Raw genomic sequence first — 7015 nt, 5'->3', positions numbered from 1 at the left:
GGTCATATTGGATGAAACAAGAGGTGTGCACTGCCAGACCATGCAGTCCCATAAGCTATGGTAAGGAGTTCGGATTTTATTTTTGTGCACTGGGAAGTCATAGAAGGGTTTTAAAGCAGAGAGACAAACACTATTAGATTAGCTTTAAAAAGAGCACTCTAATTCAGGAAAGAGTTAATGACCTTGTAAGTCCACAGAGCACTTTTCAAAGTTCATGCATGTTTATTGTGCTAGTGTGATAGCTCAGGCTAGTAATTCAAGACTCCCTTTAGAGACAGAAAAATAGTCTCAAGAAGTGTGCTCCACTGTAGTGGGCCCGAGAGCTGAGTCTTCAGGTGCCAAGTTGTTCCCCCCCAAACTTTTATTTGAAATTATTTTCAAATCATTAAAATCATACAAACTCATAAAAAAAAAAAAACCAAATTGTATTCCAGTATTCTCTTTTTTTAAGAGAGAGGAGTTGACTGGCTTGGTCCTGCCATTTGAGGAAAGCAAGCCCAGAACTAGTAGTCTAAATCTCAAGATATCCAAGCAGAAATTGATCAAATTGAATTCTGGTATTTGCTCATTCACTCATTCTTTCAGTGGTATTTATCAGATGACTGCAGGAGGCTACACACACCCTACATGCTCATGAGTAGGGCAGCTGTTGGTCCCTGCTGCCTTGGAGCTTTCCTTCTAGTGAGGCAGGTAATGCACAAGTAAGGAATAATACCATTTTAGGTAGAAACATGAGCTGTAAAGGAAATAAAGCAGGGAGCTGTGATGGAGCATGGCTTTACAGTGGGTTTGGTGGGTAAGGCGGGAGATGTAACCTCTGACCTCAGGATCTTAGAATGTAGTCCTTATGTCTCTAACCCCAGGGCAGATTATCCATGAGATGCTCCCATGATTATAACAGCTCTGCCACCAACTTACAGAGAGAAAAGAGGTTCAGGGAAGTTGAGTGACTTGGTCATGTGATGAGACTATGAGAAAAGGAGGTAACTGGAACCCAGAGCTTTCTCCCCCATATTGAAATGTCTTCCTCTGGGAGATTTTCTTTTCTTTTCTTTTCTTTTTCAAGATTTTATTTATTTATTTGACAGACTGGTCACAAGTAGGCAGAGAGGCAGGCAGAGAGAGAGAAGGGAGGAAGCAGGCTCCCTGCTGAGCAGAGAGCCTGATGCAGGGCTCAATCCCAGGACCCTGAGATCATGACCCGAGCCGAAGGCAGAGGCTTTAACCCAGGCACCCCCTCTGGGAGCTTTTCAAGGACAAGGCAACATCAAAGGGGCATAAAGCATGAATCTGCTGGCTGTAGAACCACTGATGAGCTCCCGTTAACAGGGGCCCTCCGAATCTAGAATCCTTAAGGCAGTGTGTCTATATCTTACTTGTGTTTTCTCTACCTTTAAATCAAATCACTTAAAACAAAACAAAACAACTTAATATTTAAAGGAAATTATTTTATTACCTTAGGTAGAAAATCAGTACCATTTAACGTAACTAGAGATAAAACATAAAGATAAATACAATAAAAATATAAATACAGCGAAAAAACAATGTTATGCAATTATGAATGTGTCCCATGTTTGAAGGGTGGTTCTGTTTCTTATTAAAAGGAAAAAAACCCAAGAGATTTTCTCTTTGATAACCGGATGGCCCCAAAGAGAACTGAATGTTAACTAACGCCAAATCTGTAACTCTCCTAAAATCATCTGGGCCAGGGTCGGGTTGGGGGGTGTCTCCCTCCCTTTGGGCAATTCCTTTCTGCAGGGAAAGGAGTGTGGGTCCTTTGGAGACCATCTGAGTCCCAGGTAAAGGAAGGCTCCTTCCTTCTGAATACCTGCGCAGAACTGGATTGAGCCCTTCGAGTCCAATGACCCAACTTCGAGCTTGTTTCTTGTCTGATGATAATGGTCCCTCATAGGTCATTGTGTCTGACACAGGGGAAGTCAACAATAATAAAAAGACTAATACTTCCAACTTAAATGTGAGGTGTCCCCCCTTTCCTCCCCCTGCCCCAGACTGATCCTTTGTCCTTGGTCCTCTCTCAGTTGTAAGGTTTCCTGCCTCAAGGCCACGTTCCTTTTGTGAAGGGGCTCTGTGCTGGGCTGCCTGGAGTCTATAAAGGTTTTGGCTACAGGACTGCAAGGGTTAAACATGTTTAGCAGGAAACGGAGAAACAAGGCTCCCTAAGGATGTAAAGGGGCCCTGGTCAGGGAGCCAGGAGTCTAGTTTCTAAACCAGTGGTGTGGGCCTGGACAAGTGCCTTCCCCTCTAGGGGTCCTGTCTCTGGTTCTAAATAAGGGTAAGGGAGCTGGATGAGATGGTCCTTATTTTCAGACAGTCTGTGAGATTTCTTCTTTCCTTGTGAACAGGCTATCCTAGGGATAAGTAAGCCCCCAGGGCCACGGAGGCCTCGCAACCTGGTTTCCAGATGGCTCCCCAGAGCCAGCGGGACCCATTTGTCTCCTGACTGAGCCAGAAGCCGGCCAGGCTGTTGAGGAGAGTGAGGGCGCCTCCTGGTGGGACTGAGGAGAAAGGCTCTTAGAGCTGTGGGATGGGTCTAAACGGACTGCAGGAGCATCCAAGCCATAAAGACCCATAGAAGTCATCTAGCCCAATCCCCTCTTTTTCCAAATGGGGAAACTGAGGCTCACAGGAGTGAAAGACTTCCTCGGGTAGAGTTGTCAGATAAAACATAAGATTCCCTGGTGCCTGGGTGGCTCAGTCGTTGGGCCTCTGGCTTGGGTCATGGTCCCAGGGTCCTGGGATTGAGGCCCACATTGGGCTCCCTGCTTGGCTGGGAGCCTGCTTCTCCCTCTCCCACTCTCCCTGCTTGTGTTCCCCTTCTCTCTGTCAAATAAATGAATAAATAGTTAAACAAAAAACCCCACAAGATTCCCACTTAGATTTGTTTTCAGATAAACAATAATTTGGGGGGGGGCGGGTATAAGTACATCCTATGCAATACTCAGAACGTTTCTTTTCCTCTTCTTTTTCCTTTTCTTCTTCTTCTTCTTTTAAGATTTTGTTCATTTATTTGACAGAGAGAGAGAGAGAGAGAGAGAGAAAGCACAAGCAGGGGGAGTGACAGAGGGAGAGGGAGAAGCAGGCTCCCCTGGGAGTGGGGAACCTTACTCAGGGCTCTACCCCAGGATTCTGGGATCACAACCTGAACTGAAGGTAGATGCTTAACTTACTGAGCCACCCAGGTGCCTCTGTATTTTACTTCTTAAGAAACAAAAAAAGAGGGGCGCCTGGGTGGCTCAGGGGGTTAAAGTCTCTGCCTTCGGTTTGGGTCATGGTCCCGGGGTCCTGGGATCGAGCCCCGTATTGGGCTCTCTGCTCAGCAGGGAGCCTGCTTCCCCTTCCTCTCTCTCTGCCTGCCTCTCTGCCTACTTGTGATCTCTGTCTGTCAAATAAATTAAAAAAAAATCTTAAGAAAAAAAGAAATAAAGAACTGAAGCAAATATGGATGAACAATAAGGTTTTAAAAGCAGATAGTGAGTATGTGAATACATACATTATTCTATTTGCTGTAACATAAATATTTCCCTAAAAATACTTGTAAGACTTAGGAGCACTTTAGGGGACTCTGATGTAGGTGGCCTGAAGACCGTCATGTGAGAAACACTGGCTTAGGAGGCAAGAGAGTATAAAGAGTGGCCCATTTCCAAATATGTATTGGTTGTCCTCCATGTCTGATAGCTGGGAGAATTGGGGGATTTGTAGGGTGGGCTTGGTCTTGAAGGGTGGGAAAGATTCAAAAAAGCAGAGGTAAGTATCACAGTCAGGGAGCAAGTTGTCTGAGTAAATGGGAGAGTAAGAGCCAGGAGACTAGGGTTGTGTCTTGTTCATAGCTGGTATCTAATAAAAGACCTCTCTGGCCCTGTCTGATATCACTACCCGCTCAGTTACTATGCTTTCACCACAGTAGCATTCCTTCTGTTCCTGAAACATAACGAGTTCTGCCCTGCCTCAGGGCCTTTGCATTTGCTGTACCTTCTGTTGGAACTACACTCTTTCTCCAGGTTTTCCTTAGTTTCCGCCTCTTCATCACTCTGTTCAAATGTCTCTGTTCAAATGTTACTTCCTCAGGGAGACCATTGCTGTTTACTCTTCTTACTCCCATTTCCTCTCCTTCATACCAACAATCACAATCTGTAATTATTATCTTGTTTATTCACTTTTGTTGCATTACACCCCCACCCCAAAGCAAAATGTAAGATCCATGAACACAGGCACCTGATCTCTTTTGCTGATCACTGTGTCCCTAGCCCTGAGTACAGTTCTTGAAACATATTAAGTTCTCCCTGTCAATATTTGTTAAATGAATGAATGAATGAGAGGTGGGGCAGGGTGTGAGTAGGGAAAGCTCTTGGAATGAAGACAAGGGTAGGTCGACATTGGGGTCTGAGAAAATGCTGGGAAAATCTCCTTGACATTGGTCTTGGCAAAGATTTTTTGGATTTGACACCAAAAGTACAAGCAACAGAGCCAAAAATAAACAAGTGGGACTCCATCGAATTTAAAAGCTTCTATAGCAAGGGAAACAATCAGCAAAATGAAAAGGGAACTTATAGAATAAATGAAAATATCTGCAAAACATCTCTCTGATAAGGCGTTAACATCCAAAATATATCAGGAACTCATACAACTCAACAGCAAAAACCCAAACAACCTGATTTAAAAATAGGCGAGTACTTGAATAGGCATTTTTCCAAAGAAGATATTCAAGTGGCCAACAGGTATATGAAAAGGTGCTCAAGATCGCCCATTATCAGCGAAATGCAAATCAAAACCACAAAGATACCACCTCACTCCTAGAAGGGCTGTCATCAAAAGGACAAGAGATAACAAGCATTGGTGAGAAGGTGAAGGACAGGAAACCCTTATCACTAGTAGTGGGAACGTAAATTGGTGCAGCCACTATGGAAAACAGCATGGGGACTCCTCGAAAAATTAAGGAGAACTACCATGTGATCCAGGTGTTCCACTCCTGGGTGTATATCTGAAGGAATGAAATCACTATCCTGAAGAGGTATTTACACCCCCATGTTTACTCCAGCATTATTCACAGTAGCCAAGACTGGAGACAACCCAAGCATGCATCAGTGGGCCAATGGATAAAGAAGATGTAGTTTGTATGTACAATGAGGTATTATTCATCCATAAAAAGGAGGAAATCCTGCTCTTTGTGACAACATGGGTGGACCTTGAGGGCATTATGCTAAGTGAAAAAAAATCTGGCAAAGAAATAGAAACGCTGTAAGTGCTTGCTTATATCTGGGATCTAAAAAGGCTGAACTCAAAGAAATGGCGGGTGCCAGGGGCAGGGGAATGGGGGAAATGGGGAGATGTTTGTATAAATGCCAAGCTATAGGATGAGTGAAGTCGCACAGCGACTGTAATCAACAATACTGTGTGATATACTGGAAAGTTATTAAGAGAGATCATAAATGTTATCGCCACACATAAAATAGGGGTAATTTAGTGAGGGGACGGGAATGTTAACTAGCCTTATTGTGGTCAGCATTTTGCAATGTATCAAAATCATCCTGATGAAGTTCTTCAGCCAGTCTCGTGCTCCCTCGTCAATCCCACTGTGCATCAAATCATCCCACTGTACACCTTCAACTTACCTAGGTTATTTGTCTATACTATCTCAACAAAGGTGGAATGAACAAAACAAGTAAAAATCTCTGCATTTCCTAGGTCCCTGCTAATTGAGTAATATGTAGCTCTCCATTTGTTAAAAGCAGCCTCAGGTTTCCTTGGTCGCGTATTTGCCTAGTGAAGGGCTAAGGCAGCCGGCGGTGCAAGTAGGTCAAGACAGTGACAGCTGAGTGCCGCTGGTGAGGCGAGTTTCTGCAGCGGTGACAGAGCCCGGGGGAAGTGCCAGGCCGGGCAGAGGGCGAGCATCCACCCACCCGAGTCCCGCTGCCCTGCAGTATGTCTTAAAGCAGAGCAAAAGAAAGCAACAACAAGCAAACAAAAACCCAAACAGCTCTGCGTTTGCAAAGGAGAGCTAGATTCTGGGCTCAGATCTTTGGGAACAAGGTATCTTCATGGGTTCGTTCAAAAGCCACGCGGGCCGTGAGACAATTCTTCATGGAATGGGACTGTCGCGGGCCCTGCGGGACGCCTGGGTCTCCGCCCCAGCCCGCTAAATGGAAGCTGTGCCTCCGAAACTGTGGCGGACCCCACAACTCCAAAAGGAGCACCTCCCCTCCCCGCGGGGGAGGGGCGCCATACGCCACCCCGGAGAAGCGGTGTCTTGGAAGCCGGCTGAGCACCACCTGCCACCAGCAGGGGGGAGCCTGACTCAAGAAACGGGAAGTCCGGGGCCCGGTGGCGGACTCCTCCCAGGTCGGCTAGGAGGGGCCGGCCTGCAGGTCCTCAGGACGCTGAGGGAGCCTCTGCTCCCCCGCACGCCCCCAGGGCCCACTGCTCTACAGTGGGAGAAACTGTGTCTCAGAGAGGCAGAGGGATCGGAGATTTGCTCCACATCTACTTCAGTGGCAGTCTGTGAAGCGATTCAAGGAGCGGAAACCCAGAGCCCTGTAATGTCATCATCCTTGTGCTCTGAGAAACATTATTATTATTATTATCTAATATTTTTTGAGAGAGAGACAGTGAGAGAGAGCATGAGTGAGGAGAAGGTGAGAGGGAGAAGCAGACTCCCCGTGGAGCTGGGAGCCGGATGTGGGACTGGATCCTGGGACTCTGGGATCGTGACCTGAGCTGAAGGCAGTCGCTTAACTCACTGAGCCACCCAGGTGCCTTTTTTTTTTTAAAGATTTTATTTATTTATTTGAGAGTCAGGTCATAAGCCAGGGGAAGGGGCAGAGAGAGAAGCAGGCTCCCTGTTGAGCAAGGAACCCATGTAGGGCTTGATCCCAGGGCCCTGTGGGATCATGACCTGAGCCAAAGGCAGATGCTTAACTGACTGAGCCACCTGGGAGCCCTGAGAAACATTATCTTCACATCCCTGGTTCTCAGCCATGGGACACACATCCAGGCATTG

Source organism: Mustela putorius, unplaced genomic scaffold (assembly GCF_011764305.1).
Source record: "Mustela putorius furo isolate JIRA1106 unplaced genomic scaffold, ASM1176430v1.1 tig00000407_pilon_pilon_pilon, whole genome shotgun sequence".
Taxonomy (NCBI): domain Eukaryota; kingdom Metazoa; phylum Chordata; class Mammalia; order Carnivora; family Mustelidae; genus Mustela; species Mustela putorius.
The sequence above is the reverse complement of the archived record's forward strand: the minus strand, read 5'-3'. Positions refer to the sequence as shown.